This window comes from Martes martes, assembly GCF_963455335.1.
Source record: "Martes martes genome assembly, chromosome: 4".
NCBI lineage: Eukaryota > Metazoa > Chordata > Mammalia > Carnivora > Mustelidae > Martes > Martes martes.
The window spans coordinates 92,096,631-92,110,056 of record NC_137891.1 but is presented as its reverse complement, the minus strand read 5'-3'; positions in this window follow the sequence as shown (position 1 = coordinate 92,110,056).

Genomic DNA, 13,426 nt, shown 5'->3' with positions numbered 1-13,426 from the left:
ATGTTTTAGAAGTGTGGAAGTGATTCTGGATCTAAAACTGCTCAGGAAGGTTGGAGGGACTTTTCCTCTTCTCCCTCCCTCTGCCATCACAAGAATTGGGATGGAAACTCTTCCATCTTAGGTTTGCCTCCCAGCCCACTGCGGGGTCCTTTCCTTCCTCGGTACCGCGTGTTCTTTCTGAAATGCCCCTTGAGTTCGGCCTTTTTGGTCCTGGCTTCAGCTCCTGCCTGGGCTACTTCCTGAGTCTTGTCACTTGTCTCCCCTCCGTTTGTCTTGATCCACCCGAGGGCTCTTTCTAAAACAGACGTGCCTCTGCCCCTCGCATGCATTTCAACCTGTTTAAGACCCTGCGATGCAATGGCACCTGTTGGACTTCAGCACACACACGGAGTCCTGCAGGGCCAGCCCCAGCCTACCTCGCAGCCCTTTCCTGCCTCTGCTGGGCAGGCTTGCTTTCAGCATCAGAGCGCACATTTTATCCCATGTAGCCCAGTACACACTCGGGGCTCTTGGGGCTCTGGACGGAGCTGCCCCACCCTGGGCTTCCCCCGCTCACTGTTTCTGTTGGTGGGCTGACAGGGTTGCATCACTTCTTCCCGGCAATCGGCGATCGCAAACACCTGTCCGTTTCATTCCCCCACTGACTGCCTCCCACACAACTGGCGGCGATCTGGTGCCTCAGATGTTGAACCCGGTGTTTTCATCCCTGGAGGACTTGGCCTGAGGCCGTAGCTGCGACAAGGCTGAGTCCTGGATATGAACCTGGCTGTGTTGTAATGCCACCCTCCAGCGCCAGAAAACGCGGGAGTCCGGGCATCGTCCGGACCAATATTTACACGCAGCGCACCGTGTGTGGGAAGCGGGGGTGTTCAGTTCCCTGGAATGAGCAGTCATGTCCTGGACACTGTAACGCTATTGGTCACCAGCTCTTGACCTCCTGAACAGTCAGTACTTGCGGCTGCAGTCTTCCCACTCTGCTGTGTTCTTCCTCACTCCCCATTCCAACACCCCCGCAGGTCGACCTTCTCGTGTTCTCGTGGAACATTTCTTGTGTGGCCTCCAAGCGATGGTGGCTCAGCACTGGTGTGGTGTTTCCATCACCGCCTTGGATAACGAGAGGAGAATGTTGTTACCCTCACTTGGGTGGGATAATAACGTACTTGGCTGCAATTTGAGGTTAATGTCTATTGGAAGATGCTAGGAGCATTAATGGAGTCCGAGAGGGTTGAGCACACAACCTTTGGGAGAAGCCAAGGCCAAAGCTCCTTTCAGGAGCCTGGGTCTCAGGTAGGTCATTCCTCACCTAGCTCAGGTCGACCCAGCCCACCTGTTTGGGCCACGATGACACCACGGGCCTGTCAACTCCAGGGCTCGCTCCTCAAAGCAAATCACCATACCGGCTGTTTTTTGCTGTGGGAAGTTTCTTAAAAGTGGTCCCAGAGGAAGGCAGGAGAGGCAAGTCATCTGCCTTCTTTCAGATGCCCACCTGGGAGGGAGGGAGGAGTCTGGGGCGGGGTGTGTGTGAGGGAGAGGGACCGAGACAGCACAGCGGTGACTTCGCTCTGACTCTCCTAAACCATCTAACTCCATCCACTGTGGGCAGCGTGTGAGCCTTTGGCCCGGAAGTCTGCTGGAAACCAAAACCATGAGAAAACTGAGTGACCGTCGCTCACATTTGGCTTTAGGACTTATCAAGCACACAGTACAGAAATGTCAGCTTGTGGACCTCAAGAACCTGGGAGGGGGATCGTATTCCCACTTTACAGACAAGGAGCAGGTAGCTCTGAGCACCCTCGAGTGGCCCAAGGGGACCTACGCTGTGAGCGGTAGAGCCCGGGCTCCAATACCTGACTCCCAGGCCCCTGATCTCCCCACTGTTAGACACCCCGAAGGCGCTCCATAAACTGCCAATCACAGTGCAGATGTGAATTGTGACGCCAGTCCCCTCCCAAGGGCCGGAGAGGTGTTGAGTTGCCTGGTAATAGATTGGCTTCCACGCACAAAGGAAAGGAGTTCCGTGGACAGGCCTGCAGCGTTTCTCAGACAGCCCTGCCATTGTGAATGGGGTGGGCAGGAGACTAACTGCAGGCTCGCAAACACATTCAGGGAATATCACGGAGAGCCAGGTCTTGTGCTCAGGGATGGGAACGGCTAAGCTTACAGGGGAAAGTAAAATGTCACACACCTGGAAGAGCCATAGCCGGGCCAGGGGCATCTGCCTTCAGGGCTCAAGCTTTTAGCCCCTGTATGATATGCTATCCTGCTTTCAATGCGTATATGTCAGGGTGGCACCTGGAAAAGACACCTGGGAGCGAGTATCCCACCTTCCAACAGGAACAGCTCCAGGGTCCATGGTGAGTAAGCAACATATGAAATGGGGGCCCAAAGGACGGATTCGTTAAAAGCAAAAATTAAGTCAGCTGACTGAGTTCAAATAGGGTGCCCGTATTGGGTTGTAGCTGGCATAAAATTTTAAATTCCAATTGAAATGGAAATGAATCTCCTTATACAAGAAGCTACTTGGTAGAGAGGTATTTAAGGACTTGCACCTGGAGGGTTGGGGAGCACAGGAGAACTTATAGACAGCAGGAAACCAGCTCCCCCACCGCGATGGGACAATGCAACTGAGAAGGGAGGGGACTCTGAAAACTAATAGCAAAACCTGAAAGTGGTTCCTGGAGTCAAACACCTGTAGATTTTCATGCTCTAAATATAGTGGAAGTTGGGTCATCTTACCCTTAAGTAAACACTACAGCTAGGCAAAGACTTCAGAAAGAATCTTGACATTGGCTCATGGTAGCTGGAGGCTGGGGGAGGCAATGTGGGACAGCTGGGTAAGGCCCCCGCCACCCCCATAGGTCCACTCCATGTATCTGATGGTCCTGGTCCTTCTCTTCCCTCTCCTGGTGGTAAGGGATCCATTTCCTCGGCCTTCACATGATTAGGACTGAAGAAGAGCCCCTCTCACTCTGGCACGGGGAGCGGGGGCAGCTTTTCAGCAGGCTTCATTTCCATCCTCCTTCAGCTGCTACTGAGAGGAAAATGATTCCTTCTTTGCCTTTTGAATTTTGGCCACGGCTGAACCGGGCCCAGCCCCTATTTCAGGAAATGTCACACCAGAGGCCTGTTGTCTAAGTCCTCAGCCCCATGGGGGGATGCTTCCGGCCTCCTGCCTGAATGCCAGTTCTGGACCCAGCGGGGTGCGTGGGAACTGAGGCGAGGAGCTCCAGAGAGGCAGAAGGGCAGCGGGACAAGAGCTTTGGAGTCAGACCCAGCCTGTGCCTTGTCCTCTCCTGTGCTCTCCTAAACCACTGTCAGCCCAGCTGTCCACATAGGGAGAGGCAGGTGTTGGTGATGTTGACCTTGGAGTGGCCGAGAATTAGAGACACAAGGTACTTGACATCAAGCCCCAAGCCCAGCAGCAGTGTCCAGAGATGCTATCTGTTCCTTGATACTGTCTGCCCTCCAAGAGTTTCCAGTTTGCCTGGGGAACTGAGAGATGCTATGTGGTATTTACAGCACTAACATATGTGTGCCGTGCATTCTTTGACTCTATGGGACACCAAGAAGTGAGTTGTAACACTAGCTACACTTTACTGAAACCTACACAGCCGATTTAGGGTGTCTCTTATACTATCGTTAATGCTCATGACATTTCTACCAGGCAAGTGGCAGGCGTCTGTCCCCCTACCCCATGGAACAGACGAGGAACCAAGGCTCAGAAAGGTTGAGCGACATGCTGCAGCCCACACAGCCACAGAGTGATCTGTCAGCCCAGGCCGAACCACTTTGATACATGGAGCCAAGACGGTGTGGACCATGCCCAGCTGCTGGGCTGGGAGCCTGGGGCAGCGGCCAGCACTCTGTCCTGGCAGGCTGCCCCGTTGCCCATCGGCCCATGGGTTACAATATCATCACAATTCCCACTAGACAACCAGCTAGCCTCATTCCCGAGGTGTTTCCGGCTCACACAGTTCCCCAGAACTCCAGAAGTACTTCTCCCAGCCCTGTGCCTGGGGAGGGGTGAATAGGGAATGAAAGGTGCTGTTTTGGAGAGCTGGCATGAACTCACTGTACAATGACGTCATTTTGTCCTTTCCCAGAACAACTTCCCTGTCCCAGGAATTAGAACCTACATATGCTGCAAAGCCCCAGAACCCTCTTGCTGCAGTGCGGCGGGCTCTTTTGTAAATGTGTGACCTGCTGGTTTTGCTGGGATGTGCACATTTCCAATAATGGTGATGATAAACAAAGAGGACTTTGCATGGAAGGGGCGTTTCCTCTCTCAAAAGCTGCTGTTTCAGATGTTCCTCCACTGCCCGGGCCCCGGGGCTGGCCCACCCCCATCCCTCACTGGAGGCTGCTCCCCCAGACCCAGCACCAAACAGCCCTGGGGGAAAAGGGCAGAAACCGGGGCTCTCCCTGCTTGGGATTTCCCATGCTCACATTCTGGAGCACAGCTTTCTCTCTGCCCTGCAAGTGCCTCCTCCCCACCCAAAGAGCATTCAGTGACTTCCAGCAAGGTCAGCAGCCAGGACCTGTGGGGAGAGAGGTAGTGAGACACGCACAGCCATTTGAGATCAGCTTGGGCAAGTTTCTGATCCGGCTGTCGTGGAAACTGACTGGATAAGTAACTTCTTGGGGGAATTATGAGGCTCTTAATAGCTCAAGGGTCAGTGATCTTTTTCTGTAGAGGGCCAAATAGATAATAGTTTAGTCTCTCTCACAACCATTTAACTCTGCTGTTGCCACCGAAAAAACCCAGAACAAAGCCAAACAAAAAACCAGCGAGAGTTAATACCGTGTTCCAACAAAACTTTATTTATAAACACTGAAATTTGCATTTAATATAATTTTGATGCATCCTGAAATATCATTATGTTGATTTCCCCTTAACCACTTAAAATGTAAAATCCATTCTTACTTGCTGGCTTTTTGGAAAACAGGCGACAGGAGAGATTTGACCTGCCGGCTCCGGTTTGTGAACCCTTCTCCTAGGTGCAGGTTGTCTCACAGCAAAACACTCTTCCTCTTTTTCTCACCCCAACCCAAACATGTCTTTCAAACAGGTGGTACTGCAGACGGGCCCGTCTTGTTACCTCTTTGCCAGCTCCCTCCACCCTTTCTCATCATAGTATGGCTGTGGTTGCCTGTTGCACCTGCTAGCATTACCAGCAGTCATCACGACTGTGAAGCTGCCTGGAGGTTCTAGCCACGTGCGCATCACTGCCCTCCGGCCCCAGGTCGTCCTCTTGGCCCACCTCCCACCATACCTCTCATCCAGCAGGGGAAGCGCCTCTCCTTAGCAGAGTCACAATTTCTTCTGTGTTCCCAGAGAAGGGTGACTCCCTCCCTCGGTTCTTCATAGAGCTCCAAAATGATACAACTTCTGCTAGGAGGGCTGGTTCTGCTTATGACTCATCCCAAAGAATGTGGAACAGTTTTCTTGGGACTTTCAAGTCACGCTCCTCAGTGTTGAGCCCAATTTATCTTTCTTACCCCTACTCCCGTAAGACCCCAAGCTGCTCCCCTAAGCCAAAGGCAAGCCTTTTGTCCTGGTGTCCTGGGGGCTGATTCCCAGACTCTCGAGACCTTCACCACTTCTCACAGGGGGCCTTGGGACTCTTTGAAAGTGAAGTGGCCAGCTATACCCCAAGTCTGGGTACGTCCAGCAGGGTCTGTCCCACCTTGCTCAGATCTCCCTGCCCCAGAGGCTCAGCGTCTGCCCCTGCAGCAGGCAACAGGCTGTCACAGGTTTGGAGAAATGATGGCCTGACACACCAAATCCTCAAGAAGGATGGAGGTCCCAAATGAAAAAAAAAAAATCAGTGTTGTCCCTAATGAGTTTAGAAGGGATAGGGAGGGCACTAATGAAATAAGTGTGACTCTGTGGACCATTCAATCATTTAAGGGGAAGTGGAAGGGACCATATGAGAGAGGCTCAGCCCTGCCAAGAATAAGTCAAGAAGGTTCAAGCTGTGGAAAGAATATCTGAGAGATTCTAGGTTTCACCAAGAAGAATGTGGAGGGATAGCCCCACTCCCTGGGAAAGGAGAGAGTGGAGCCCGTGATGCCTGGAAACCACAGGCTTGGTTCCTCCTGATTGTCTGTCTTTTCCATTCATGACAGAGCTGGCAGTGAGAAGGAGATCTGAGTGAGGGGCCAGACAGACTTTGTACTGTCATTTCCCAACTCTGTGAGCTTTGGTAGCTTACTTAACCTCTCTGTTTCCTCGACTATGAAAATAAGGATGATAACCTGCTATGGTTAGTATAAGGATTGAAGGCGATAAAGTTAGTGAAAAGAACCGAGCCCTAAGTAGATGGTTAAAAAATGATAGCGTGTGTGTGTGTGTGTGTGTGTGTGTGTGTGAATTTAACCAGGACAATTCTTCAGTAAGTTAGTGGTCTTAGTGTGGGTCCTCAGACTACCTGATTAAAGTCACCTGGGATGCTAGTCAAAGACTTAGGTTCCCAGGATCCCACCCCAAAATTCTATTCAGCAGGTCTGGGGAGTGGCCAGGGAATCATCCTCAGATTATTCTCGTGTGTTCTGAGTTTGGACACCAGAGCAAGGGTTAAGGAGGAGATGTGCCACAGAGCAGGGACAGTCAGAGGCCCCTTAGGAGTTAGAAGGCAGGGTCCTAGCCTCAAAAGATGACATCCCATGGGATCCCATGTCACAGTTTTTAACAAGAAAGCGAGAGGACCAGAAACATCAGACCAACAAGTTAGATGTCTAACTTAGAATGAGTTTGACTTTTTTAAAGGGTTGCCCACACAGATTTATTGAGAGAGACCAATCTGCCTGTCATTTTCTCAGACTTTAGCATAGGATAACTTAGAATGGAAATAACATGGGTTAGCATTTAGTACACTCTCAACTAAAAGTCTGAAATTTACAGTCAGAACAATTATGGGTTTCTTAACTTGGAGATGAGCAATGGATCATGAGAACTTTTTCACTATTTGAAAAGCTGTTATGTGAAAAAGTAAGCCGAGAAGATCTGTGATATCTGTGGAGAGACAGTTGTGTTTTTGTGGTCTTAGCTGACTATTGTTAATATATCACATTTTTCCTTCAGATTTTGAAGACTTGTGTGGGGAGGAACTGGGTACTGAATAGGAATAAAATCAAGAGGATTTGTGGTTTGTAGAACAAAACGGGGTCTAAGAATTCCGCTCAAAGGGTAGTGGTCAGAGATTTTCACTTCCCATGATAAAATCCCCAGGCTTGATGGTTTAGCTTTGGAAGGAGAGTCCTCCAGCAGGAAGTGTAGGGGACCCAGCGGCTCTTCCTGCCACTTGCTCAGGAGCCTCTGTCCTAAGGGCCTTGCTACTTCCACTTGGGGAAGCCACTCTTCCCCACGGAGACACCACCAAGTGCCCCTGGCTCCCCAAAACCAGTCGAGACGAGCTGGATGTTTCAAAAAGACATCTTACTAAAATTTAAAGGAGAACAGAAGGAAAATACATATGGAAAGAACAGAATTCTAAACCTAGAACAATGCAGAGCGGCTTAGCTCCTGATGCCCCAGTGCGTAGCTGGCCAGTGCGTGGTAGCTGGCCAGTGCGTGGCTCCAGCTCCTAGACGTGGACTCGGGTCTCAGCCTCCCCTAGAGGGGCCCACAGTTGCTGTCACTCCACCTCTGTGACCTCGTGACCCTTCCTGGGGTCGGATCCCAGAATCCAGGAACGGATTCCCTGCAGCTCTTTATCCAGGATCTCCCTTCTCGGGTTTTACATCTGCTGAGAGAATTCTTCGAACACTGCCCTGTTAAGGGGAGACACACCTGCGTCTTCACGGGACACAACCAGCGGTGGCACTCACGAACCCTTGACAGGACCCATCCCTGAGGTGTCAGCTACCCGGCGGTCTGCGTTCCCACCTCTCCTCTGTCCAAAGCCCTGCTCCAGTCAAGACCTTCTCTTCTCAAAATCCTGCAGTGGTAACCTGCACTGCGGAACTCAAATCACCTCCCAAGTCTGCCTCCCATTGCCCTGTCCCCGAGGGCCTTCTGGAAGCTTCCACAATGCTGAGAAGGGAAGACCAGGTGAGATACTCCCTTCAGCTGTAAAACAGTCACCAGTTTCTCCCTGGTTCCCTCACACACGGGGAGAGCACTGGCAGCTCACTGGCCCAGAGGCCAGGAGACGGTGTCTTCTTCGTGGGGTGTGAGCCTGTGGGACTTCAGCGAGCCACTGGCCCCCACGAGGCCTCACTTTCCTCGCCTGCAAGATGCAAGTGTTGGACTGGCCCATCACTGGGGTCTTAGCCCACAGCTCCCTTCTGAGCCTACAGCCACAAGGACATTTGTGGCTCAGAAGAGCTGGGAAGGACTCAGAAGAGGCCTGACAGGATGGAGGACCCTTGCTCCTGTCAGTACCAAGAGCCTACCTGGGCCTTTTCTCTGAGCACAACCCTCTTGTGAGGAGAAATGGGTCAACTTTTTCAGGTTGGGCATGAGGGGTGCTTACAGCATGCCAGGTATGGCACAAGGCATGGGGGACTCAGATGGAAGAAGAGCAGTCAGTCCCTGCCCATGGCCAGTGAGTGGCTCCAGCTGCTAGATGCGGGCTCGTGGACTCCTGGAAACACTGTATAAAACCACACAAATGTCACCCTGTGCATGCATACTGAAAAGGGGTACCATACCCAGGTCTCCATTGAAGGGCATGCTGGGAAAAGCCCCTCACGGGAGGTGCCCCGGAGGGAGCTGGGCCTTACAGAAGGCATCCACAGGGCTTCAGGCACCTGGGGAACGGGGAGGCAATGGGAAGCCATTGACCGTTCTGGAGCAGGTGAGTGACACAATCAGACGAGAGTCTGAGAATAACGGCCATGGTTGCTGTGTGGTGCCCGGGAGCACAGAGCTGAGGCTGCAGAAGACATGGCAGGAGGACGTGGGCCTGGACGTGGGCACGGAGCGGTGACACAGCCCTTTGCAAATGTTAAGTGTCATCCAACAATGTCAGAGAGACAATTCTGTAGACTCCTGGGCATGTGGCACATTGGTTTATATCCATCAGTCACCGCATTTAATCTAGAACCTTCTCCCCCGACCCTTGCGGTTCGGCTTCCTTCTCTGCCTCACCCAAGGCAACCCCAAACCCTTGGCAACCCCCCAGCCCCTGAAGTGTGACCAGCCTCAGAACGTGATAGAGCCTCTGATTCCTATTTCACAGGGGCGATGTCTTCTGTCACTCTGAGAATAGGATTCGTAAGAATTTGATGTTTTCTTGTGGTCCTAGTACCTGTTTTTTCCAAGTTCCTTTTCCATGTTTATGGGTCTTATCCCATCTTCCACTGTAGAGGCTTTCTTCAGAGTGTATGTGACCCTTGGCTGTCCGTTATCACTTTGGAACAAGTCACTTAGACATGAAGGACAAGCTCTGGCCACGGCACGAAGCTTCTTTATGGGCTCATAGCTGTCTCTGTTTAGGAGATGTCCATGTGGGTCTCTGTGGGCATTTTCTCTGGGATGGGTCCATCTTCCAAAGAGGAATCTGTCAGCCACACCTGGGTCTGGAGACATAAGCTTGGCTCACAGCAAGGTGTGTGGACTTTCACTTAATTTCCACTTTCGGATTAGCATCTCAACCATGCCCTTAACTATCATTGGTATCCCCGAATCTGGAGCCTTTCCAACCCACCTTCTGTAGAGAGTAAACATCCCATCTTCCACCAATCTGCATGCAGGTTATTTTTCATTTCACACATCATAGTTATCATCTCTCGAGCTTCAGCTTGGGTTTTTTCGTATCTCCTACTTCTTAATATAGTCAATCTTTCCTCTGTTTTTTTGAAAACTAGAGTTGAGTTATAATAACATGTTTTGTTGCTTATGTAATTTTTTTAATTACAAGACTTTTTTTTTTTTTACAATTTGATTTATTTATGAGAGAGATAGAGAGCAAGTGAGAGAACACGAGCAGAGGGAAGGAGCAGAGGGAGAGGAAGAAGCAGACCGCCCGCTGAGCAGGGAGCCTGGCACGGGGCTCGATCCCAGGACCCCGGGATCATGACCTGAGCCGAAGGCAGAACTTAACTGACTGAGCCACCCAGTCACCTCTGTATTACCAAACTTCTTCTTCTTCTTCTTTTTTTTTTTTTAACAGCAGCTGAAAGTTTGCAGAAAAACTAAACAGAAGGTACAGAGTTCTCATTTACCCCCTCTCCCTTCCTTGCCTACACAGTTTCCTGATTATGAATTAATATCTTCCTAAGTGTGGAATATTTGTTAAAATTGAGTCAATACTGATACATCCTTCTTCTTCTTATTATTATTAACTGAAGTCCATAGTTTATATTAAGGCTCACTTATGTAGTATAACATTCTGTGGATTTTGAGGAATGTATTTCTAGATCACATTAAAAGTATGCTTTGTTTTGTAGGAAACTGCTAAACTGTCTTCCAAGTGGCTGTACCATTTGGCATCGTCACCAGCAATGAATGGTGACGGTTGCTCTATACCCTCGCCAGCATTTGATGCTGTCAGTGTTTTGCATGTTAGTCATTCTAAAAGTATCATAACTTTTTAAATGTTCTTGTCTACCAGTTCAATCATTGATGTCCATTCTCCATCTGATGCCCCTGAATGATAAGGTGTTACGCTGTGGCTGGTGGGGCACTGGAGACTGTTCCCTCCAGTCCTTTAGGGTGGTTCTTTCCCCAACTCTGAGTAGTTTCCTTATGGGTGTGCACTGCTCAGTACTTAGCTGAAGACCCACGGGGGACCCTCTGCTGATCTCTGGAGCTCCCTCCCTATGTAGCTCTGTGTTCTGATGCTCCGCCCCACACTCTTCCAGATTCCCACCCACATCTTCAAAACTCAGTTCTCTTTGGCTTCCTCCTTCCTGACTAGCAGCCTGGAGACTCTCTCCTGCTGGTGAGCAGAAGCAACCAGGGGCTTTCAATGCCTTTGTTTCCCATCTCATGGGGATCACACACTGCCTTTCATTGCCTGATGTCCAGTGTCTTTCAGATCTTTTGTCTGGTTTTACATTTTTTTCAGGCAAGCGGGTAAAGATGGTCCCTTTTATTTCATCTTGGCTAGAAATGGAAGTCTAAAGACTTTTTTTGAATGGAACCAATGATCAATAAAGACAAAACTTTTATTCCTGCAGTGTTCAGAATAGATAGATTCCACAGAAGTGGGGTTATGGTACAAATCCTACCACACACAACTCTTGTCTGTGATTGGGTTCAACTTCAATAGTGCCACCCAGCAGGCCATGTCCTCTACCCACCCCCTCCCTGAAAATGGGACCACCAATAATAGAGCCAGTGAACCAGCAGGAGAGGCTGTGCCTGCTCTCTCCCAAAGGCCAGGAGGCCAGATCTAGCTTTGGAAAGTGTGGCAAAGGGGGGATGTGTGTTGGGAGCAATGAAATGATGGGAAAAAGAGATCATAACATCAGTGCAGTTTTTCTGATTAAAAAGGTTCATCTGGGGGCACCTGGGTGACTCAGTGGGTTAAGGCCTCTGCCTTCAGCTCAGGTCATGATCTCAGGGTCCTGGGATCGAGCCCTGCATCGGGCTCTCTGCTCAGCGGGGAGCCTGCTTCCTCCTCTCTCTCTCTGCCTGCCTCTTTGCCTACTTGTGATCTCTCTCAGTCAAATAAATAAATAAAATCTTTAAAAAAAAAGGTTCATCTGTTGTTGTTCAATCTCTTTAAGACACTGGGTCTTAGTGGGTATTGCTAAGTAGGGAATCTATTTTGGCAATTTAAGAAAGGTCGAGCTAACTGAATGACTCCTTGGTCCTTTATCTCTTATCTCTGGTGGCCTTATGGTGCTGTGTCTCTAGGTTATCCGGCAGCTCAGGTGATGGGAGTCGCTGGGAGTCAGCTTCTTTCCTACACACCCAAAGATTAGCCCAAGAACACCCGCACTTTCAAATTTTTAGCTTTGTGACAGAATTATTTATAAAAATCATTGCATACTTTCCTGACTTAGTAAGAGTAATGGACTGGCAATACCAATAGTGATAATAATAACACTCAATGAGTCTGGCACATTTTAAAGTGCTTGGCGTGTATTAATTTAATCCTCACAGCAGTGTGAAGCATATAGAAGCATTATCACCATTCTGTAGGTAAGGAAACATCCAGAGGGAGATTAAATATTTGGCCAAGCCACGCAGATTACAGAGTGTAATTTTTATCAGTTCTTGGTAACTTGGAGATATTACTAGGATCATCAAATATTGGACTGTAGCCATCAATGTAGATACACGTATGGAAAGTTCTAGAAGTTTGAGAGCCGACCTGGGGTCCTCTGAAGTTGGGTTCCTTGGAAAAGCGTTTGCTTTCATGGGAGCCTACAGAGAGAAGAGCCATGGAGGCATCGCCTAGAAAATGAAGGTTGGGGGAAACTGAGGATTACAGGAGAGTGGAAAACAGGGAACCTTGCCTTTGGGGTAGGGGGAAGCATGGCAAGGTGCTGGAGGATACTGAGGCGCACAGATGGTGGTCATGGTGAGCTCGCCCCACACCTGAAGCCGTGTGATGTCCGTTGCTACTTCAGTGGATTGGATGAAGCTGACACCCTGTGTGGACCGGATAACTCTCACAGCCACCAAAACCTCCAGGGTGTTCCTTCCCTCAACAATAAAATTGGTAAAAAAAAAAAACAAACCAAACCAAACCAAACCAAACCTACCTAACCTGTAGGTAGGATTGACTTAGATTGACCCAGCTATGTACAGAAAGTGCTTAGCAGAATGTCTGGAATGAAGTAATAACTCAGTAAATGGTCTTAGCTGTTTTTAATAATGAAATTCTGGAGCGAGGCCAAGAAGAACAGTGCCTTTGGTTATATAATACAGCCTGTCTATGACTTTGAATCTAGTGTCAGAGCCACAATGGGCACGCTTCTCTGGAGGGAGCTTGTTCTCTGAACAGTGAGTGGCTGGGCTAGTGCTGGTGTCTGGTAAGTTCCCCCCTCCTCACCCTCCTGGGCAGCCCATCTGAGCGCGGCCCCTTCCCTTCCGGCTCCCTGGGCCTCGGCTTTCTGTTGCTGGGCTCCGGGCAGTCATATGACCGCTTCTCACTGTGCCCAGCTCACTCTAGCAGGGATCAGGCAGCCTGCACAGGGAAGGACTCCCATGTCAGCATCTCTGGGAGCCAGCAGGTCAGAGAGGAGCCCAGAGGTCCTGAGCTGGAGGCTCCTAGAGGCCCAGCAGCTGACAAACCTAGAATAGGACATCAGAGCTAACAGTACATGGCTTAGCTCCGGGGAGTCCAGATTGTCATGGCCGCAACTAACCCCTGACTCTTTTCTCCTATGGCCCAGCTACACACCCTGTCCGGTAGAGACTCCACTTTCTAGAAGACATAGCCCCCACTAGAGATGACCACCAGGTGACCTGTGTGACTGGAGTTGGCCCTCGTGCCCCCAAACCAAGCAGCCTTTCCTTAGCACA